The 24,798-nt window shown below is 47.8% G+C and overlaps 1 long non-coding RNA gene across 1 annotated transcript in view; it reads left to right on the top strand.

Moving 5' to 3' along the window:
• Window positions 1-22,967, top strand: part of LOC310896873 — a 230,999-nt gene extending 208,032 nt beyond the window's left edge. Inside the window, exon 3 of the long non-coding RNA XR_014581887.1 lies at window positions 1,376-22,967. This is a non-coding gene — a long non-coding RNA (uncharacterized lncRNA). The remainder of the gene's footprint in view (window positions 1-1,375) is intronic.
• Window positions 22,968-24,798: the final 1,831 nt, after the last annotated feature.

Consider the following 24,798-nt stretch of genomic DNA (forward strand, 5'->3'; position numbering starts at 1 on the left):
CTGGCACCACTGGGGATGCAGTGCAGTGAGTCCACAGAGTGCACTGGCACCACTGGGGATGCAGTGCAGTGAGTCCAGAGAGTGCACTGGCACCACTGGGGATGCAGTGCAGTGAGTCCAGAGAGTGCACTGGCACCACTGGGGATGCAGTGCAGTGAGTCCAGAGACTTCACTGGCACCACTGGGAATGCAGTGCAGTGAGTGCAGAGAGTGCACTGGCACCACTGGGGATGCAGTGCAGTGAGTCCAGAGAGTGCACTGGCGCCACTGGGGATGCACTGCAGTGAGTCCAGAGAGTGCACTGGCACCACTGGGGATGCACTGCAGTGAGTCCAGAGAGTGCACTGGCACCACTGGTGATGCAGTACAGTGAGTCCAGAGAGTGCACTGGCACCACTGGGGCTGCACTGCAGTGAGTCCAGAGAGTGCACTGGCACCACTGGGGATGCACTACAGTGAGTCCAGAGATTGCACTGGCACCACTGGGGATGCAGTGCAGTGAGTCCAGAGAGTGCACTGGCACCACTGGGGATGCACTGCAGTGAGTCCAGAGAGTGCACTGGCACCACTGGGGATGCTGTGCAGTGAGTCCAGAGAGTGCACTGACACCACTGGGGATGCAGTGCAGTGAGTCCAGAGAGTGCACTGGCACCACTGGGGATGCAGTGCAGTGAGTCCAGAGAGTGCTCTGGCACCACTGGGGATGCAGTGCAGTGAGTCCAGAGACTGCACTGGCACCACTGGGGATGCACTGCAGTGAGTCCAGAGAGTGCACTGGCACCACTGGGGATGCACTGCAGTGAGTCCAGAGAGTGCACTGGCACCACTGGTGATGCAGTCCAGTGAGTCCAGTGAATGCACTGGCACCACTGGGGATGCACTGCAGTGAGTCCAGAGAGTGCACTGGCACCACTGGGGCTGCAGTGCAGTGAGTACAGAGAGTGCACTGGCACCACTGGGGATGCACTGCAGTGAGTCCAGAGATTGCACTGACACCACTGGGGATGCAGTGCAGTGAGTCCAGAGAGTGCACTGGCACCACTGGGGATGCACTACAGTGAGTCCACAGAGTGCACTGGCACCACTGGGGATGCTCTGCAGTGAGTCCAGAGATTGCACTGGCACCACTGGGGATGCAGTGCAGTGAGTGCAGAGAGTGCACTGGCACCACTGGGAATGCACTTCAGTGAGTTCAGAGAGTGCACTTGCACCACTGGGGATGGGTTTCAAGCCAACTGCATTAACCGCTCATGCTTCTTTCTTATGAGACGTTAGTAAACCAATTACATATCCTTGTCAAGACTAAATCACAGTTAAAAATCCTGTACATCTCATGTGGCCAACCACTCCCAACTAGGATTCCAAGAACCAGGAGGTTCGGTGAAAATAGGGCTAGTGCTATTAGAGGGGTGATTATTAGGGTAAGCCCTAAGCTGTCTTTAATGGAGAAGTATGGGTGGAATGGGATTTTGTCGCAGTCTGATACGATTCCTAGTGGGTTATTTGAGCCTGATTCGTGTAGGAAGGTTAGGTGGACTAGGGTGATTCCTGCAATTAGGAAGGGCAGTAGGAAGTGGATGGCGAAGAATCGGGTTAAGGTTGGATTGTCTACTGAGAATCCTCCTCAGGCTCATTCTACTAGAGTTTGCCCAATGTACGGGATGGCTGAGAATAGGTTGGTGATTACGGTGGCCCCTCAGAATGACATTTGTCTTCATGGTAGGACATACCCTACGAAGGCAGTTGCTATTAGGGTGAGTAGGAGGATTACTCCTGTGTTTCAGGTTTCTTTGTATAGGTAGGAGCCGTAGTAGAGGCCTCGTCCGATGTGTAAGTAGATGCAGATAAAGAAGAGCGAAGCACCGTTGGCGTGGAGGTTGCGGATGAGCCATCCGTACTGGACGTCTCGGCATGTGTGAGCTACTGAGGAGAAGGCGAGTGAAGTGTCTGCGGTGTAGTGTATGGCTAGTAGCAGGCCTGTTAGGATTTGTGTGGCTAAGCAGATGGCTAGAAGGGAGCCGAAGTTTCATCAGGCAGAGATGTTGGAGGGGGCGGGTAGGTCGATTAGGGAAAGTTCCTCTGTGAAAGGAACTCGGCAAATTAATAAGGCCCGACTGTTTACCAAAAACATAGCCTTCAGCAAATTAAACAAGTATTGAAGGTGATGCCTGCCCGGTGACTTAGGTTTAACGGCCGCGGTATCCTAACCGTGCAAAGGTAGCGCAATCAATTGTCCCATAAATCGAGACTTGTATGAATGGCTAAACGAGGTCTTAACTGTCTCTCACAGATAATCAGTGAAATTGATCTCCCCGTGCAAAAGCGGGGATGTGAACATAAGACGAGAAGACCCTGTGGAACTTAAAAATCAACGACCACCGCGAATCCTCAATCAACCCCACTGGGGCCACTACCATCGCAGAGCCTGGTCGATATTTTTCGGTTGGGGCGACCTTGGAGGAGAACAAATCCTCCAAAAACAAGACCATACCTCTTTACCTAGAGCTACCCCTCAAAGTGCTAACAGTGACCAGACCCAATATAATTGATTAATGGACCAAGCTACCCCAGGGATAACAGCGCAATCCCCCTCAAGAGCCCATATCGACAGGGGGGTTTACGACCTCGATGTTGGATCAGGACATCCTAATGGTGCAGCCGCTATTAAGGGTTCGTTTGTTCAACGATTAACAGTCCTACGTGATCTGAGTTCAGACCGGAGCAATCCAGGTCGGTTTCTATCTATGACACACTCTCCCCAGTACGAAAGGACGGGGAAAGTGGGGCCAATACCACAAGCACGCCCCCCCCCCTCTAAGCAGTGAAACCAACTAAACTGTGAAGAGGGCCTTCCCCCACCACTTTCAATCCTAGAAAAGGACCAGCTAGAGTGGCAGAGCCCGGCAAGTGCAGAAGGCTTAAGCCCTTTCCCCAGAGGTTCAAATCCTCTCCCTAGCTTCACCCATGATTCAAATAACAACACTAAGCTGCCTCATTATATCCCTCCTATACATCATCCCAATCCTGATTGCCGTAGCCTTCCTAACCCTAGTAGAACGGAAAATCCTAAGCTACATACAATCCCGCAAAGGCCCTAACGTTGTCGGGCCTTTTGGCCTACTTCAACCATTTGCGGACGGACTGAAACTATTTACCAAAGAGCCCATCCGACCCTCTACCTCTTCCCCACTTCTATTCATTCTGATACCAATACTAGCCCTTGTCCTAGCCCTCACCACTTGAGCACCACTACCACTCCCATTTCCCCTAGCAGATCTAAACCTCGGAGTTCTCTTCCTAATAGCCATGTCAAGCCTAGCCGTCTACTCAGTCCTATGATCAGGCTGAGCCTCGAACTCAAAATACGCACTAATCGGAGCCCTACGGGCAGTAGCACAGACCATTTCATACGAAGTGACACTGGCCATAATCCTGCTATCAATAATCATACTAAGCGGAAGCTACACACTCAGCTCCTTTGCCGTCGCACAGGAGCCTCTATACTTCATTTTCTCCTCATGACCCCTAGCAATAATATGATACGTATCCACCCTAGCAGAGACAAACCGAGCTCCTTTTGACCTCACAGAGGGTGAATCTGAGCTAGTCTCAGGGTTTAACGTTGAATACGCCGCAGGACCCTTCGCCTTATTCTTCCTAGCTGAATATGCGAACATTATGCTAATAAATACACTTACAGCCATCATATTCCTAAACCCAAGCGCCCTAGGGCCACCCACAGAACTATTCCCCGTCATCCTAGCCACAAAAGTCCTCCTACTATCTTCTGGTTTCTTATGGGTCCGAGCTTCATACCCACGATTCCGATATGACCAACTAATGCACCTACTATGAAAAAACTTCCTACCCCTCACACTAGCTCTGTGCCTCTGACACATCAGCATACCTATCTGCTATGCAGGCCTACCTCCTTACATAAGGAAATGTGCCTGAACTACAAAGGGTCACTATGATAAAGTGAACATAGAGGTATAACAGCCCTCTCATTTCCTGTTGACCTTAGAAAAGTAGGAATTGAACCCACACAAGAGAAATCAAAATTCTCCATACTTCCCTTATATTATTTTCTAGTAGAGTCAGCTAATCAAGCTATCGGGCCCATACCCCGAAAATGATGGTTTAACCCCCTCCTCTACTAATGAACCCTTACGCGACCCCAATCATAACCTTCAGCCTCATCTTGGGCACCACAATCACAATTTCCAGCAACCACTGAGTTCTGGCCTGGACAGGACTGGAGATCAACGCACTAGCCATCATTCCCCTAATTGCCAAATCCCACCACCCACGAGCAGTAGAAGCCGCAACGAAATACTTCCTAACCCAAGCAGCTGCTTCCGCCCTGGTCCTATTCTCTAGCATAACCAATGCCTGAGTCACCGGCCAATGAGACATCACACAAATAAACCACCCAACCTCCTGTCTACTACTGACAGCAGCAATCGCTATTAAACTGGGCCTAGTGCCATTTCACTTCTGATTCCCAGAAGTACTACAAGGATCGCCACTAATAACAGCCCTGCTACTCTCGACCCTCATAAAATTCCCCCCACTAACCCTGCTCCTACTAACATCCAAATCCCTCGACCCAGCTCTACTCACCGCCATGGCCCTAGCCTCAACAGCACTAGGAGGCTGAATAGGACTGAACCAAACACAAACACGCAAAATCCTAGCCTTCTCGTCCATCTCCCACTTAGGCTGAATCGCCATCATCCTAGTTTACAGCCCCAAATTGGCCTTACTTACCTTCTACCTATACACAATCATAACATCAGCCGTATTCCTAGCCCTTAACAAAATCAAAGCCCTTAACCTATCCATGATCACAACCTCATGAACAAAAACCCCAGTGCTAAACGCCACCCTAATACTAGTACTTTTATCCCTAGCAGGCCTCCCCCCATTAACAGGCTTTATACCAAAGTGACTTATCATCCAAGAACTAACTAAACAGGAAATAACACCAGCAGCCATGGCAATTGCCATGCTATCACTGCTCAGCCTCTTCTTCTACCTACGCCTCGCATACCACTCAACAATTACCCTTCCCCCCAACTCCTCTAACCACATAAAACAATGATACACTAGCAAAGCCCCAAGCACACCTACTGCGGTCCTTGCCTCACTATCAATCCTCTTACTTCCCCTGTCCCCAATAATACATGCCATTGTCTAGAAACTTAGGATAACACCCCAAACCGAAGGCCTTCAAAGCCTTAAATAAGAGTTAAACCCTCTTAGTTTCTGCACATTAAGACTTACAGAATATTAACCTGTATCTTCTGAATGCAAGTCAGACGCTTTAATTAAGCTAAAGCCTCCCTAGACAGATGGGCTTCGATCCCACAAAACTCTAGTTAACAGCTAAATGCCTAAACCAATTGGCTTCTGCCTACAAAGACCCTGACGCACCCTAGTGCGCATCGATGAGCTTGCAACTCAACATGAATTTCACTACAGAGCCGATAAGAAGAGGAATTAAACCTCTGTAAAAAGGACTACAGCCTAACGCTTCAACACTCAGCCATCTTACCCGTCACCTTCATCAACCGATGACTATTTTCCACTAACCATAAGGATATTGGCACCCTGTACCTCATCTTCGGGGCATGAGCAGGAATAGTCGGCACCGCACTCAGCCTATTAATCCGCGCAGAACTAGGACAACCAGGAACTCTCCTAGGCGACGACCAAATTTACAATGTAATCGTTACCGCTCACGCCTTTGTAATAAGCTTCTTTATAGTCATACCCATCATGATCGGAGGATTCGGCAACTGATTAGTCCCCCTCATAATCGGTGCCCCCGACATAGCATTCCCGCGAATAAACAACATAAGCTTTTGACTCCTCCCCCCATCATTCCTCCTCCTACTAGCCTCATCCACTGTAGAAGCTGGCGCCGGCACAGGCTGAACTGTCTACCCTCCCCTAGCAGGTGACCTTGCCCACGCCGGAGCTTCAGTAGACCTGGCTATCTTCTCACTCCACTTAGCCGGTATCTCCTCCATCCTTGGGGCCATCAACTTTATCACCACAGCCATCAACATAAAACCCCCCGCACTCTCACAATACCAAACCCCACTATTTGTCTGATCCGTACTAATTACCGCCATCCTACTCCTTCTATCACTCCCCGTACTCGCCGCCGGTATTACAATATTACTAACTGATCGAAACCTAAACACCACATTCTTCGACCCCGCTGGAGGAGGAGACCCAATCCTGTACCAACACCTATTCTGATTCTTCGGACACCCAGAAGTCTATATTCTGATCCTACCGGGGTTCGGAATCATCTCACACGTAGTCACGTACTACTCAGGCAAAAAGGAGCCCTTCGGCTACATGCGAATAGTCTGAGCCATACTATCCATCGGCTTCCTAGGATTCATCGTCTGAGCTCACCACATGTTTACAGTAGGAATAGACGTTGATACCCGAGCCTACTTTACATCAGCCACTATAATCATTGCCATCCCTACCGGAATCAAAGTATTTAGCTGACTAGCCACCCTGCACGGAGGAACAATCAAATGAGACCCCCCCCAATACTATGAGCTCTAGGATTTATCTTCCTATTTACCATCGGAGGATTAACAGGAATCGTTCTTGCAAACTCTTCCCTAGACATCGCCCTGCACGACACGTACTACGTAGTTGCCCACTTCCACTACGTCCTATCCATAGGCGCCGTCTTTGCCATTCTAGCAGGATTTACTCACTGATTCCCACTACTCACTGGGTTTACCCTACACCAAACATGAGCAAAAGCCCACTTCGGGGTAATATTTACAGGAGTAAACCTAACGTTCTTCCCCCAGCACTTCCTAGGCCTAGCAGGAATACCCCGACGATACTCGGACTATCCCGACGCCTACACACTATGAAACACCATTTCCTCCATCGGCTCCCTAATCTCAATAGTAGCCGTAATCATACTAATATTCATCATCTGAGAAGCCTTTCCGGCCAAACGAAAAGTCCTACAACCAGAACTAACTACCACAAACGTTGAATGAATCCACGGCTGCCCTCCCCCATACCATACTTTCGAGGAACCGGCCTTCGTCCAAGTACAAGAAAGGAAGGAATCGAACCCTCACATGCTGGTTTCAAGCCAACTGCATTAACCGCTCATGCTTCTTTCTTATGAGACGTTAGTAAACCAATTACATAGCCTTGTCAAGACTAAATCACAGGTAAAAATCCTGTACATCTCATGTGGCCAACCACTCCCAACTAGGATTCCAAGACGCCTCATCACCCATCATAGAAGAACTCGTTGAATTCCACGACCACACCCTAATCGTTGCCCTAGCTATCTGCAGCCTAGTTCTCTACCTTTTAGCCCACATACTAACAGAAAAACTCTCGTCCAATGCTGTAGACGCCCAAGAAGTAGAGCTGATCTGGACAATCCTACCTGCTATCGTCCTGGTACTCCTCGCCCTCCCATCCCTACAAATCCTCTACATAATGGACAAAATCGATGAACCAGACCTCACCCTAAAAGCCATCGACCACCAATGATACTGAAGATACGAATACACAGACTTCAATGACCTATCATTCGACTCCTACATAGTGCCCACCCCAGACTTACCCAACGGCCACTTCCGACTGCTAGAAGTTGACCACCGCGTAGTTATCCCAATAGAATCCCCCATCCGCGTGATCATTACTGCAGGAGACGTACTCCACTCCTGAGCAGTCCCAACGCTCGGAGTTAAAACAGACGCAATCCCAGGCCGACTAAACCAAACTTCATTCATTACCACCCGGCCTGGGATTTTTTACGGACAATGCTCAGAAATTTGCGGGGCTAATCACAGCTACATACCCATTGTAGTAGAATCAACCCCACTCCCACATTTCGAGGCCTGATCGTCCCTTCTATCATCATCCTAATCATTAAGAAGCTATGCAACAGCACTAGCCTTTTAAGCTAGCCAAAGAGGGACTTCCCCCTCCTTAATGATATGCCACAGCTTAACCCCGCACCATGATTTTCAATCATAATTATAACCTGATTAACCCTAGCACTCCTCATCCAACCAAAACTACTAGCCTTCACCACAACCAACCCCCCATCAAATAAGACCTCCCTCACTACCAAACCCACACCATGATCCTGACCATGAACCTAAGCTTCTTTGACCAATTTTCCAGCCCCAATCTATTTGGCATCCCCTTAATCCTACTATCCCTACTCTTCCCAGCCCTACTATTCCCGTCCCCAAACAACCGATGAATCAACAACCGCCTTTCTACTATCCAAACATGACTCCTTCACCTAATCACAAAACAACTAATAGTCCCACTCAACAAAAATGGCCACAAATGAGCCATAATATTTACATCCCTAATAATCATACTTCTTACAATCAACCTTCTAGGCCTCCTTCCATATACATTCACCCCAACCACCCAACTATCTATGAACATAGCCCTAGCCTTCCCACTATGGCTCGCCACACTACTAACAGGCATGTTTAACCATGTACGTGCCCCAGGGCCGGCTTAAAGTAGGCTCTATTGTCCCACTTTACTGCTAAATCCGCCTTCCAGAAGTGGTTTCACGCTTCTTTCCGTGTGCCCTATGAATAGGGAATGTAGCCCATTTCTTCCACTCCATAGGCTATACCTTGACCTGTCTTATTAGCGGGGTGCTATTGTGTCCACTGTTGTGCTCTCATTCGAGGTGGGCTGGCGACGGCGGTATGTAGGCTGTGTTGGCAAGGGGTGGTTGGGTTAATCGGGGATTATCGATTGTAGAACAGGCTCCTCTAGGTGGGTTTGGGGCACCGCCAAGTCCTTAGAGTTTTAAGCGTTTGTGCTCGTAGTTCTCTGGCGGATACTTCGGTAAAGTAAGTATCAAGATTTAGGGCCAGGCATAGTGGGGTATCTAATCCCAGTTTGGGCCCTGGCTTTCGTGGGTTTAAATCAGTCGTTAGTTCCTAAGATCATCTTAATGGTGTGTTTAGGTGCATCTTGGGCTTATGACAGCTTAGTTGCATTTTGATCTTAGTTAGCTAGGATAGGCATTTTACCACTCTTTACGCCGTGTCAATAGGACGGTTGATTTGGGTTTCTTGTATGACCGCGGTGGCTGGCACAAGATTTACCAACCCTTGAAGTTAGGCTGTTGCTATAACTAAGTCAAGTTTGCACTCATTGCTTAATGTTAATTACTGCTGAATACCCGTGGGGGCGTGGCTTAGCGAGGCGTCTTGGGCTACTACTTGGGTGTGCCTGATACCCGCTCCTCAAGGCCTGTATGGGGGTAGGTGGTCGAGGGCGTTTACACTGGGGCGCGGATACTTGCATGTATATATTTAGCAAAAAACAACCGTAAGGTTAGGACTAAGTCTTTTGTCCGCAGGCATGTTTTATGCCATCTTGGCAACTTCAGTGCCATGCTTTGTGTTAAGCTATGTGGACGGGGGTGTGGTTAGCTGATAGTTGAGTGGTGAGTGAGAGTGAAGTATATGAAATTATTGCTTGTGTTTACTATTTTTAGTACTGGAGTTTCTCTAAGTCCTAGGACTAGGAGGAAATGGTGTTTCATAGTGTGTAGGCGTCGGGATAGTCCGAGTATCGTCGGGGTATTCCTGCTAGGCCTAGAAAGTGCTGGGGGAAGAATGTTAGGTTTACTCCTGTAAATATTACCCCGAAGTGGGCTTTTGCTCATGTTTGGTGTAGGGTAAACCCAGTGAGTAGTGGGAATCAGTGAGTAAATCCTGCTAGAATGGCAAAGACGGCGCCTATGGATAGGACGTAGTGGAAGTGGGCAACTACGTAGTACGTGTCGTGCAGGGCGATGTCTAGGGAAGAGTTTGCAAGAACGATTCCTGTTAATCCTCCGATGGTAAATAGGAAGATAAATCCTAGAGCTCATAGTATTGGGGGGGGGGTCTCATTTGATTGTTCCTCCGTGCAGGGTGGCTAGTCAGCTAAATACTTTGATTCCGGTAGGGATGGCAATGATTATAGTGGCTGATGTAAAGTAGGCTCGGGTATCAACGTCTATTCCTACTGTAAACATGTGGTGAGCTCAGACGATGAATCCTAGGAAGCCGATGGATAGTATGGCTCAGACTATTCCCATGTAGCCGAAGGGCTCCTTTTTGCCTGAGTAGTACGTGACTACGTGTGAGATGATTCCGAACCCCGGTAGGATCAGAATATAGACTTCTGGGTGTCCGAAGAATCAGAATAGGTGTTGGTACAGGATTGGGTCTCCTCCTCCAGCGGGGTCGAAGAATGTGGTGTTTAGGTTTCGATCAGTTAGTAATATTGTAATACCGGCGGCGAGTACGGGGAGTGATAGAAGGAGTAGGATGGCGGTAATTAGTACGGATCAGACAAATAGTGGGGTTTGGTATTGTGAGAGTGCGGGGGGTTTTATGTTGATGGCTGTGGTGATAAAGTTGATGGCCCCAAGGATGGAGGAGATACCGGCTAAGTGGAGTGAGAAGATAGCCAGGTCTACTGAAGCTCCGGCGTGGGCAAGGTCACCTGCTAGGGGAGGGTAGACAGTTCAGCCTGTGCCGGCGCCAGCTTCTACAGTGGATGAGGCTAGTAGGAGGAGGAATGATGGGGGGAGGAGTCAAAAGCTTATGTTGTTTATTCGCGGGAATGCTATGTCGGGGGCACCGATTATGAGGGGGACTAATCAGTTGCCGAATCCTCCGATCATGATGGGTATGACTATAAAGAAGCTTATTACAAAGGCGTGAGCGGTAACGATTACATTGTAAATTTGGTCGTCGCCTAGGAGAGTTCCTGGTTGTCCTAGTTCTGCGCGGATTAATAGGCTGAGTGCGGTGCCGACTATTCCTGCTCATGCCCCGAAGATGAGGTACAGGGTGCCAATATCCTTATGGTTAGTGGAAAATAGTCATCGGTTGATGAAGGTGACGGGTAAGATGGCTGAGTGTTGAAGCGTTAGGCTGTAGTCCTTTTTACAGAGGTTTAATTCCTCTTCTTATCGGCTCTGTAGTGAAATTCATGTTGAGTTGCAAGCTCATCGATGCGCACTAGGGTGCGTCAGGGTCTTTGTAGGCAGAAGCCAATTGGTTTAGGCATTTAGCTGTTAACTAGAGTTTTGTGGGATCGAAGCCCATCTGTCTAGGGAGGCTTTAGCTTAATTAAAGCGTCTGACTTGCATTCAGAAGATACAGGTTAATATTCTGTAAGTCTTAATGTGCAGAAACTAAGAGGGTTTAACTCTTATTTAAGGCTTTGAAGGCCTTCGGTTTGGGGTGTTATCCTAAGTTTCTAGACAATGGCATGTATTATTGGGGACAGGGGAAGTAAGAGGATTGATAGTGAGGCAAGGACCGCAGTAGGTGTGCTTGGGGCTTTGCTAGTGTATCATTGTTTTATGTGGTTAGAGGAGTTGGGGGGAAGGGTAATTGTTGAGTGGTATGCGAGGCGTAGGTAGAAGAAGAGGCTGAGCAGTGATAGCATGGCAATTGCCATGGCTGCTGGTGTTATTTCCTGTTTAGTTAGTTCTTGGATGATAAGTCACTTTGGTATAAAGCCTGTTAATGGGGGGAGGCCTGCTAGGGATAAAAGTACTAGTATTAGGGTGGCGTTTAGCACTGGGGTTTTTGTTCATGAGGTTGTGATCATGGATAGGTTAAGGGCTTTGATTTTGTTAAGGGCTAGGAATACGGCTGATGTTATGATTGTGTATAGGTAGAAGGTAAGTAAGGCCAATTTGGGGCTGTAAACTAGGATGACGGCGATTCAGCCTAAGTGGGAGATGGACGAGAAGGCTAGGATTTTGCGTGTTTGTGTTTGGTTCAGTCCTATTCAGCCTCCTAGTGCTGTTGAGGCTAGGGCCATGGCGGTGAGTAGAGCTGGGTCGAGGGATTTGGATGTTAGTAGGAGCAGGGTTAGTGGGGGGAATTTTATGAGGGTCGAGAGTAGCAGGGCTGTTATTAGTGGCGATCCTTGTAGTACTTCTGGGAATCAGAAGTGAAATGGCACTAGGCCCAGTTTAATAGCGATTGCTGCTGTCAGTAGTAGACAGGAGGTTGGGTGGTTTATTTGTGTGATGTCTCATTGGCCGGTGACTCAGGCATTGGTTATGCTAGAGAATAGGACCAGGGCGGAAGCAGCTGCTTGGGTTAGGAAGTATTTCGTTGCGGCTTCTACTGCTCGTGGGTGGTGGGATTTGGCAATTAGGGGAATGATGGCTAGTGCGTTGATCTCCAGTCCTGTCCAGGCCAGAACTCAGTGGTTGCTGGAAATTGTGATTGTGGTGCCCAAGATGAGGCTGAAGGTTATGATTGGGGTCGCGTAAGGGTTCATTAGTAGAGGAGGGGGTTAAACCATCATTTTCGGGGTATGGGCCCGATAGCTTGATTAGCTGACTCTACTAGAAAATAATATAAGGGAAGTATGGAGAATTTTGATTTCTCTTGTGTGGGTTCAATTCCTACTTTTCTAAGGTCAACAGGAAATGAGAGGGCTGTTATACCTCTATGTTCACTTTATCATAGTGACCCTTTGTAGTTCAGGCACATTTCCTTATGTAAGGAGGTAGGCCTGCATAGCAGATAGGTATGCTGATGTGTCAGAGGCACAGAGCTAGTGTGAGGGGTAGGAAGTTTTTTCATAGTAGGTGCATTAGTTGGTCATATCGGAATCGTGGGTATGAAGCTCGGACCCATAAGAAACCAGAAGATAGTAGGAGGACTTTTGTGGCTAGGATGACGGGGAATAGTTCTGTGGGTGGCCCTAGGGCGCTTGGGTTTAGGAATATGATGGCTGTAAGTGTATTTATTAGCATAATGTTCGCATATTCAGCTAGGAAGAATAAGGCGAAGGGTCCTGCGGCGTATTCAACGTTAAACCCTGAGACTAGCTCAGATTCGCCCTCTGTGAGGTCAAAAGGAGCTCGGTTTGTCTCTGCTAGGGTGGATACGTATCATATTATTGCTAGGGGTCATGAGGAGAAAATGAAGTATAGAGGCTCCTGTGCGACGGCAAAGGAGCTGAGTGTGTAGCTTCCGCTTAGTATGATTATTGATAGCAGGATTATGGCCAGTGTCACTTCGTATGAAATGGTCTGTGCTACTGCCCGTAGGGCTCCGATTAGTGCGTATTTTGAGTTCGAGGCTCAGCCTGATCATAGGACTGAGTAGACGGCTAGGCTTGACATGGCTATTAGGAAGAGAACTCCGAGGTTTAGATCTGCTAGGGGAAATGGGAGTGGTAGTGGTGCTCAAGTGGTGAGGGCTAGGACAAGGGCTAGTATTGGTATCAGAATGAATAGAAGTGGGGAAGAGGTAGAGGGTCGGATGGGCTCTTTGGTAAATAGTTTCAGTCCGTCCGCAAATGGTTGAAGTAGGCCAAAAGGCCCGACAACGTTAGGGCCTTTGCGGGATTGTATTTAGATTAGGATTTTCCGTTCTACTAGGGTTAGGAAGGCTACGGCAATCAGGATTGGGATGATGTATAGGAGGGATATAATGAGGCAGCTTAGTGTTGTTATTTGAATCATGGGTGAAGCTAGGGAGAGGATTTGAACCTCTGGGGAAAGGGCTTAAGCCTTCTGCACTTGCCGGGCTCTGCCACTCTAGCTGGTCCTTTTCTAGGATTGAAAGTGGTGGGGGAAGGCCCTCTTCACGGTTTAGTTGGTTTCACTGCTTAGAGGGGGGGGGCGTGCTTGTGGTATTGGCCCCACTTTCCCGGTCCTTTCGTACTGGGGAGAGTGTGTCATAGATAGAAACCGACCTGGATTGCTCCGGTCTGAACTCAGATCACGTAGGACTGTTAATCGTTGAACAAACGAACCCTTAATAGCGGCTGCACCATTAGGATGTCCTGATCCAACATCGAGGTCGTAAACCCCCCTGTCGATATGGGCTCTTGAGGGGGATTGCGCTGTTATCCCTGGGGTAGCTTGGTCCATTAATCAATTATATTGGGTCTGGTCACTGTTAGCACTTTGAGGGGTAGCTCTAGGTAAAGAGGTATGGTCTTGTTTTTGGAGGATTTGTTCTCCTCCAAGGTCGCCCCAACCGAAAAATATCGACCAGGCTCTGCGATGGTAGTGGCCCCAGTGGGGTTGATTGAGGATTCGCGGTGGTCGTTGATTTTTAAGTTCCACAGGGTCTTCTCGTCTTATGTTCACATCCCCGCTTTTGCACGGGGAGATCAATTTCACTGATTATCTGTGAGAGACAGTTAAGACCTCGTTTAGCCATTCATACAAGTCTCGATTTATGGGACAATTGATTGCGCTACCTTTGCACGGTTAGGATACCGCGGCCGTTAAACCTAAGTCACCGGGCAGGCATCACCTTCAATACTTGTTTAATTTGCTGAAGGCTATGTTTTTGGTAAACAGTCGGGCCTTATTAATTTGCCGAGTTCCTTTCACAGATTTTAATCGCTCTTATAGGCGCTCCTGAGTCGGGTTAACAGGGTTAGTTAATACGTGGTCTTGTAGGGGTTTTTGTATCTGTCTAGGTCTGTTAATAATGTTTCTATGTAAGCTTGCGCCGTTAGAGGGGTGTGGCCCTGAGTTACTTATTTTAGCATTAATTCTCCTATATTCATAGGTTGACCTGTTTGTGATAAGGGAATCATCTTATTTTGGTATTTTTAGGTGGTGGAGCTTTGACGCACTCTTTTTTGATGGCTGCTTTAGGGCCCACGGTAGGATCAGTAGTAAGAATTATCCGCTAGTCGAGGTTGTGTCCTTTTTTAATGGAGCTGTCCCTCCATTAAATAGCTCTTAATCATCTCATTAGGGTTCAGGATGTCCGGTAGGGAGGATTAAGGGGGAACTTAGATTCGTTTCACAGGTAACCAGCTATCACCCAGCTCGGTTGGCTTTTCACCTCTACTGACAAGTCATCCCACTCTTTTGCAACAGAGACGGGTTCGCTCTCTTTAACTGCTTGAAAGTAGCTCGCTTGGGTTTCGGGGGGGCAAACTTTAGTTCACTTTGCTTGGTTGTTCTCGCTAAACCATGATGCAAAAGGTACAAGGGTTGATCTTTGCTGTCTGTCGCTTTGATTGTTTCACTGCTATTTCATCTTTCCCTTACGGTACTGGGGTCTCTATCGCGTCTAAGTGTCTTTTCTATCGCCTATACTAAGACTGTAAAATGCTTTAGTTTAATTAGTTTAGTAAATTCTTTAGTTTTGGTGTACTATTTGTGTGGTTGAGCTAGAGGGGGGGCTTCAAGACGATCCGGTCTAGTAGATATCTTTCAGGTGTAAGCTGAGTGCTTTGGTGTTATAGCTACGTCTTGATATTCTAAGTACACCTTCCGGTACACTTACCTTGTTACGACTTACCTCATCTTCAGCGTATTTATGGTATTAGTTATGTGGGATGTGGCTTTTGAGGAGGGTGACGGGCGGTATGTACGTGCCCCAGGGCCGGCTTAAAGTAGGCTCTATTGTCCCACTTTACTGCTAAATCCGCCTTCCAGAAGTGGTTTCACGCTTCTTTCCGTGTGCCCTATGAATGGGGAATGTAGCCCATTTCTTCCACTCCATAGGCTATACCTTGACCTGTCTTATTAGCGGGGTGCTATTGTGTCCACTGTTGTGCTCTCATTCGAGGTGGGCTGGCGACGGCGGTATGTAGGCTGTGTTGGCAAGGGGTGGTTGGGTTAATCGGGGATTATCGATTGTAGAACAGGCTCCTCTAGGTGGGTTTGGGGCACCGCCAAGTCCTTAGAGTTTTAAGCGTTTGTGCTCGTAGTTCTCTGGCGGATACTTCGGTAAAGTAAATATCAAGATTTAGGGCCAGGCATAGTGGGGTATCTAATCCCAGTTTGGGCCCTGGCTTTCGTGGGTTTAAATCAGTCGTTAGTTCCTAAGATCATCTTAATGGTGTGTTTAGGTGCATCTTGGGCTTATGACAGCTCAGTTGCATTTTGATCTTAGTTAGCTAGGATAGGCATTTTACCACTCTTTACGCCGTGTCAATAGGACGGTTGATTTGGGTTTCTTGTATGACCGCGGTGGCTGGCACAAGATTTACCAACCCTTGAAGTTAGGCTGTTGCTATAACTAAGTCAAGTTTGCACTCATTGCTTAATGTTAATTACTGCTGAATACCCGTGGGGGCGTGGCTTAGCGAGGCGTCTTGGGCTACTACTTGGGTGTGCCTGATACCCGCTCCTCAAGGCCTGTATGGGGGTAGGTGGTCGAGGGCGTTTACACTGGGGCGCGGATACTTGCATGTATATATTTAGCAAAAACCAACCGTAAGGTTAGGACTAAGTCTTTTGTCCGCAGGCATGTTTTATGCCATCTTGGCAACTTCAGTGCCATGCTTTGTGTTAAGCTATGTGGACGGGGGTGTGGTTAGCTGATAGTTGAGTGGTGAGTGAGAGTGAAGTATATGAAATTATTGCTTGTGTTTACTATTTTTAGTACTGGAGTTTCTCTAATAAGTTTAAGTTATTTTGTATGTGTTTGTGTGTATATGTACATCGTTCCGATGATGTCATGGAAGGGATGATTAACGGAGTTTTAGAGGTAGTTTGCTGGGATTGGGCGATGAAGGTTTATGCTACATGGTGGTTAGCGAAAGTTTACTGGTTTAGTTTGTGAAGCGCAGGGGTTGCGCTTAATGATTTGTTGTTTTGTGCTATGTCCAACGAGCATTCATCCAATAGCCCCATTTAACCCGGAGGGTGGAGGTAACATTAACTGAATGTGGTCAAAGTGCATCAGTGTCAGGATGATTCCCCATATACGCCAACCGTCTCATCGAGGGACCCTTGAAATATAGGATAGGCCGTGAGGCAGGTGTGTCCAGGCTTAGATTGTGGGACCCCCGAGATCACTGGGAATAGCCACCTGTGAGGTAACCCCGGAAAAAATAAGAGGAACCAGAGGCGCCAAAAAGCTGGAACATGCCGCGATTACGCATTGAGAAGGTGAAAGTACTCACAGATGCCACTTTGAAGGGCAAGGAGGGGTGAGTGAACCCAATGGATGGCCCTGACCGAGGAACCAGAGGCGCAAAAATGTGAGGAGGGCGAGGGGTTTAGGGGGAACGTATGGGCCTGAAGCTAGTCATACCGGACATTATGTGCAACGGGTTGCTGATTTCACGTGAGGAGTACGATTAATAAATCCGTCTGATACGAACTGCATGAGATATGTGGTGGAGAGTTGTTGTTGGAGCATGTCCTGTGAGCATTCATTAAAATGGGGTCTTGTTATGCGCTTGAGTGGAGTTGTATTGGGTGTTGTGGGGTATGGTCCTAGAACATTCATGCCGGGTGGTTTGGTAGGAGTGTGTTTAAGGGTTTAATGGCCGTGTACATGTATGGGTTTAGCACCTGCTTATAAGATAGTCCGTATATAATGTATATTACTGGTACTATAGTATGTATGTATATGGGGTATATAAATTTATGCACGAATATGCATAACCAAATACCCCCGCCTCGGGGGGGGAGGGGGGGGGGGTTAAGCATAATGGCATAGATGGGGTAGAATTATTGGGGGCTTGCGGTTAGTTCCTGTAGTTGAGAACAATGGCGGCTTTTCGAGCCGCAGGCCTCGGGTAGTGTCCGGGCAGGAATAATGACTTATTTTATGTTTTTTTTAGGGATTTGCTTTGCGGTGGGTGTTTTGGGTGTGGCATCGAATCCTTCGCCGTATTATGGGGTTGTTGGTTTGGTGTTAGCGTCTGTGGCGGGGTGCGGGTGGTTGCTGGGCCTTGGGGTTTCGTTCGTGGCTTTAGTGCTGTTTATGGTGTATTTGGGGGGTATGCTGGTGGTGTTTGTTTATTCAGTAGCTTTAGCAGCGGAGCCTTTCCCTGGGGCTTGGGGGGATTGACGGGTGATTGGATGTGCAGTAGCGTTTGTGGCAATTGTTTTTGGGGGGTTGGTGTTTGGGGGGTTTATGGGGGCTTGGAAGTTCGGGGTTTCTACTGTGAATAATGTTGGGGTGTTTGTTGTTCGGTCGGATTTTAGTGGAGTTTCCATGTTTTATTCACATGGGGCAGGGATGTTTTTAGTGGCGGGTTGGGGGCTGTTGTTGACTTTGTTTGTTGTATTGGAGCTTGTGCGGGGGTTGTCGCGGGGTGCTATTCGGGCGGTTTAGGGGTTAGGGTCAGAGAATAGTTTATTGAAAATGCCAGCTTTGGGAGCTGGAGATAAAGGTTTGAGTCCTTTTTTTCTGAGTTTGGGGTACTCTAAGAAGTGGTAAGTCTTCAATCTTTGGTTTACAAGACCAATGTTTTTATAAACTATTAGAGTATTTAGCAGTTGAGTATTTTGTTTTCTAGGGCGCTTGCGGCGGGGAGGAGAAATAGGAGGATAGTGAAGTAGGCGATTGAAGCGAGTTGGCCGATGATGATGAATGGGTGTTCGACGGGTTGGCTTCCTACTCATGTTAGGACGAGGAGGTCGGCGACTAGTACTCAGAATAGGAGCTGGGAGAGTGGTCGGAATGTTATTGCTCGTTGTTTTGATTTGTGCAGGAATGGGATTAGGAATAGGATCAGTACGGAGGCGGCCAGTGCTAATACGCCTCCTAGTTTATTTGGGATTGAACGTAGGATGGCGTAGGCGAATAGGAAGTATCATTCTGGCTTGATGTGTGGTGGGGTTACTAGCGGGTTTGCTGGGGTGAAGTTTTCTGGGTCTCCCAGGAGGTTAACCGCTCATGCTTCTTTCTTATGAGACGTTAGTAAACCAATTACATAGCCTTGTCAAGACTAAATCACAGGTAAAAATCCTGTACATCTCATGTGGCCAACCACTCCCAACTAGGATTCCAAGACGCCTCATCACCCATCATAGAAGAACTCGTTGAATTCCACGACCACGCCCTAATCGTTGCCCTAGCTATCTGCAGCCTAGTTCTCTACCTTTTAGCCCACATACTAACAGAAAAACTCTCGTCCAATGCTGTAGACGCCCAAGAAGTAGAGCTGATCTGGACAATCCTACCTGCTATCGTCCTGGTACTCCTCGCCCTCCCATCCCTACAAATCCTCTACATAATGGACGAAATCGATGAACCAGACCTCACCCTAAAAGCCATCGACCACCAATGATACTGAAGCTACGAATACACAGACTTCAAAGACCTATCATTCGACTCCTACATAGTGCCCACCCCAGACTTACCCAACGGCCACTTCCGACTGCTAGAAGTTGACCACCGCGTAGTTATCCCAATAGAATCCCCCATCCGCGTGATCATTACTGCAGGAGACGTACTCCACTCCTGAGCAGTCCCAACGCTCGGAGTTAAAACAGACGCAATCCCAGGCCGACTAAACCAAACTTCATTCATTACCACCCGGCCTGGGACTTTTTACGGACAATGCTCAGAAATTTGCGGGGCTAATCACAGCTACATACCCATTGTAGTAGAATCAACCCCACTCCCACATTTCGAGGCCTGATCGTCCCTTCTATCATCATCCTAATCATTAAGAAGCTATGCAACAGCACTAGCCTTTTAAGCTAGCCAAAGAGGGACTTCCCCCTCCTTAATGATATGCCACAGCTTAACCCCGCACCATGATTTTCAATCATAATTATAACCTGATTAACCCTAGCACTCCTCATCCAACCAAAACTACTAGCCTTCACCACAACCAACCCCCCATCAAATAAGACCTCCCTCACTACCAAACCCACACCATGATCCTGACCATGAACCTAAGCTTCTTTGACCAATTTTCCAGCCCCAATCTATTTGGCATCCCCTTAATCCTACTATCCCTACTCTTCCCAGCCCTACTATTCCCGTCCCCAAACAACCGATGAATCAACAACCGCCTTTCTACTATCCAAACATGACTCCTTCACCTAATCACAAAACAACTAATAGTCCCACTCAACAAAAATGGCCACAAATGAGCCATAATATTTACATCCCTAATAATCCTACTTCTTACAATCAACCTTCTAGGCCTCCTTCCATATACATTCACCCCAACCACCCAACTACCTATGAACATAGCCCTAGCCTTCCCACTATGGCTCGCCACACTACTAACAGGCCTACGAAACCAACCATCAGCCTCTTTAGCCCACCTATTACCCGAAGGTACCCCTACACCCCTAATCCCCGCACTAATCCTGATCGAAACAACCAGCCTACTAATCCGCCCCCTAGCCCTCGGAGTCCGCCTTACAGCCAACCTTACAGCAGGACACTTACTCATCCAACTCATCTCTACAGCCTCCATTGCATTAATACCCACCCTTCCTGCAGTATCCATCCTAACAATAATCATCCTACTACTCCTAACCATCCTAGAAGTAGCAGTAGCCATAATCCAGGCCTACGTCTTCGTGCTCCTTCTAAGCCTATACTTACAAGAAAACATCTAATGGCACACCAAGCACACTCATACCACATAGTTGACCCAAGCCCTTGACCAATCTTCGGGGCAGCCGCCGCCCTACTCACAACCTCAGGATTAATCATGTGATTCCACTACAACTCATCCATACTACTAACCCTAGGCCTCATCTCAATACTCCTAGTAATACTCCAATGATGACGAGACATTGTACGAGAAAGCACCTTCCAAGGCCATCACACTCCCACAGTCCAAAAAGGCCTACGATACGGCATAATCCTTTTCATCACATCCGAAGCATTCTTCTTCTTAGGGTTCTTCTGAGCGTTCTTCCACTCGAGCCTGGCCCCAACCCCAGAACTAGGAGGCCAATGACCCCCAACAGGAATTAAACCACGTCAAACCAAGTCAGACGTCATCTGACTATTCCTCTACATAACCATCTACTGATGAGGATCTTGCTCTTCTAGTATATTAATTACAATTGACTTCCAATCTCTAGAATCTGGTATAAACCCAGAGGAGAGCAATGAACGCACTCATGTTCATATTCGCCCTATCATCAATCCTAAGCGCCGCCCTAACCGCATTAAACTTCTGACTCGCCCAAATAAACCCCGACTCAGAGAAACTCTCACCGTACGAATGTGGATTCGACCCACTTGGATCTGCTCGATTACCATTCTCAGTCCGATTCTTCCTCAGTAGCCATCCTGTTCGTCCTATTCGACCTAGAAATCGCCCTCCTACTCCCCCTGCCATGAGCCGTCCAACTCCAATCCCCCCTAATGACCCTCACCTGAACTGTAGTGATCCTCCTTCTCCTAACACTCGGACTGGCCTACGAGTGAATTCAAGGGGGCCTAGAATGAGCAGAATAACAGAAAGTTAGTCTAACCAAAAAGATAGCTGGTTTCGACCCAGCAGATTACAGCCAACCCTGTAACTTTCTTATGTCGCCCCTACATTTAAGCTTCTACTCAGCCTTCATTTTCAGCGGACTAGGACTAGCCTTCCACCGAACCCACCTGGTATCCGCCCTACTATGCCTTGAAAGCATAATATTATCGATATTCGTAGGCCTATCAATATGATCCATCGAAAACCAAGTCTCCTCATTCACCATGGTACCAATTCTCATGCTAACCTTCTCAGCGTGTGAGGCGGGCACAGGCCTGGCCATCCTAGTAGCCTCCACCCGCACACATGGCTCTGACCATCTACACAACCTAAACCTCCTGCAATGCTAAAAGTCATCCTACCCACAATCATACTTCTTCCAACAGCCCTGCTGTCTCCACCAAAATTTCTATGGACTAACACCACCTTATACAGCCTCCTAATCGCTGCCCTAAGCCTACAGTGATTAATCCCAACCTACTACCCCTACAAATTTTTATCCAACTGAACAGGAATTGACCAAATCTCATCCCCCCTCCTAGTACTATCCTGCTGACTACTCCCACTCATAATCATAGCAAGCCAAAACCACCTGCAACAAGAACCCCTACAACGCAAACGAATCTTTATCTCAACCTTAGTCGCAGTCCAGCCATTCATCCTACTAGCCTTTTCCACCACAGAACTAGCACTATTTTACATCTCATTTGAAGCAACCCTCATTCCCACCCTAATCTTAATCACCCGATGGGGGAACCAACCAGAACGCCTAAGCGCTGGCATCTACCTGCTATTCTACACGCCAGTAAGCTCTCTACCCCTGCTAATCACAATCATACAGCTATACGTGAAAATTGGCACCCTGCACCTGCCAACCCTACAACTAACCCACCCAACCCTATCCACCTCATGGACAGGAATACTATCAGGTCTAGCACTGCTCATAGCATTCATAGTAAAAGCCCCACTATACGGCCTACACCTCTGACTGCCAAAAGCCCACGTAGAAGCACCCATCGCAGGCTCAATACTCCTCGCCGCCCTACTACTAAAGCTAGGAGGATACGGAATTATACGAGTCACTCTATTTATGGGCCCACTGTCCAACCTCCTGCACTACCCCTTCCTAACCCTGGCCCTATGAGGCGCCCTAATGACTAGCTCAATCTGCCTACGACAGACAGACCTAAAATCACTAATCGCTTATTCATCCGTTAGCCACATAGGCCTAGTTATCGCCGCAGGAATAATCCAAACCCACTGATCATTCTCAGGGGCAATGATCCTAATAATTTCCCATGGACTAACTTCCTCCATACTATTCTGCCTAGCCAACACAAACTATGAACGTACGCACAGCCGAATTCTACTACTCACACGAGGCCTACAACCTCTCCTACCACTCATAGCTACCTGATGATTGCTGGCCAATCTAACAAACATAGCCTTACCCCCAACAACAAACCTCATAGCAGAGCTAACCATTATAATCACCTTATTCAACTGATCTGCCTTCACGATCATCCTAACAGGAATCGCAACCCTACTAACCGCCTCCTACACCTTATTCATACTACTAATGACCCAACGAGGCTCAATCCCCTCCCACATCACATCTATGCAAAACTCAACCACGCGAGAACACCTGCTCATAACACTCCACATTATCCCAATATTCCTCCTAATCCTCAAACCCGAACTGATCTCCGGAATCCCCTCATGCAAGTATAGTTTAAACCAAACATTAGACTGTGATTCTAAGAATAGAAGTTCAAACCTTCTTACCTGCCGAGGGGAGGGTTTAACCAACAAGAGCTGCTAACTCTTACATCTGAGCCTAAAACCTCAGCCCCCTTACTTTTAAAGGATAACAGCAATCCACTGGTCTTAGGAACCACCCATCTTGGTGCAAATCCAAGTAAAAGTAGTGAACCCCACACTACTAATCAACTCCCTCACACTACTCACGCTGACAATCCTCCTAACCCCAATCATCCTGCCATTTCTATTTAAAAACTTTAAAAACACCCCACAAGCCACCACCCGCGCTGTTAAAACCGCATTCCTAATTAGCCTAGCCCCTACAACCGCATTCATCTACTCGGGAGTAGAATCTGTCACCTGCCACTGGGAGTGAAAATTCATTATAAACTTTAAAATCCCCCTGAGCCTAAAAATAGACCAATACTCAATAACATTTCTTCCAATCGCCCTATTTGTAACATGATCAATCCTACAATTCGCCATATGATACATGGCCTCAGAGCCATACGTAACAAAATTTTTCACCTACCTACTGACATTCCTAGTCGCCATACTCCTCCTAACAACCGCAAACAACATATTCCTCCTATTCGTAGGCTGGGAAGGAGTACGAATCATGTCCTTCCTTCTCATCGGCTGATGACAAGGCCGAGCAGATGCCAACACCGCCGCCCTACGAGCCGTAATCTACAACCGAATCGGAGACATCGGACTGATCCTGAGCATAGCATGACTAGCTTCAACATTCAACACCTGAGAGATCCAACAAGCCGTACACCCCCACCAAACCCCAATCCTCCCCCTCATAGGATTAATCCTCGCAGCCGCAGGAAAATCCGCCCAATTTGGACTCCACCCATGACTGCCCGCAGCAATAGAAGGCCCCACCCCAGTATCAGCCCTACTGCACTCCAGTACCATAGTAGTAGCCGGAATCTTCCTGCTCATCCGCATGCACCCCCTGCTAGCCACCAACCAGACAGCCCTAACTGCCTGCCTATGCCTAGGTGCTCTATCAACCCTATTCGCTGCCACATGCGCCCTAACCCAAAATGACATCAAAAAAATCATTGCTTTCTCAACATCCAGCCAACTAGGACTAATAATAGTCACTATCGGACTAAACCTCCCACAACTAGCCTTCCTACACATCTCAACCCATGCCTTCTTTAAAGCCATACTATTCCTATGCTCAGGGTCTATCATCCACAACCTAAACGGAGAACAAGATATCCGAAAGATAGGAGGCCTACAGAAAATACTCCCAGTCACTACTTCCTGCCTAACCATCGGAAACCTGGCGCTGATAGGAACCCCATTCCTAGCCGGATTCTACTCAAAAGACCTCATCATCGAAAGCTTAAACACATCATACCTAAATACTTGAGCCCTACTCCTAACCCTTATAGCCACAGCATTCACCGCAACCTACAGCATCCGCATAACCATCCTAGTCCAAGCTGGACAAACCCGAATCCCCCCAATAGTATCAATAAACGAAAACAACCCACTAATCACCGCCCCCCTAACCCGACTCGCCCTAGGCAGCATTACAGCAGGAATAATCATTACCTCTTTCATCACACCAACCAAAACCCCCCCAGTAACCATACCCCTATTCACCAAAACCGCTGCCATCCTCATAACAATCCTAGGAATCATCCTAGCCCTAGAACTATCGAACATAACACACACCCTCACTCACCCCAAACCAAACCCCCTCATAAACTTCTCCTCTGCATTAGGGTACTTCAACCCCCTAGTACACCGATTCTTCTCCAAAAACCT

Source organism: Anser anser, assembly GCF_964211835.1.
Source record: "Anser anser genome assembly, chromosome: 1".
Taxonomy (NCBI): domain Eukaryota; kingdom Metazoa; phylum Chordata; class Aves; order Anseriformes; family Anatidae; genus Anser; species Anser anser.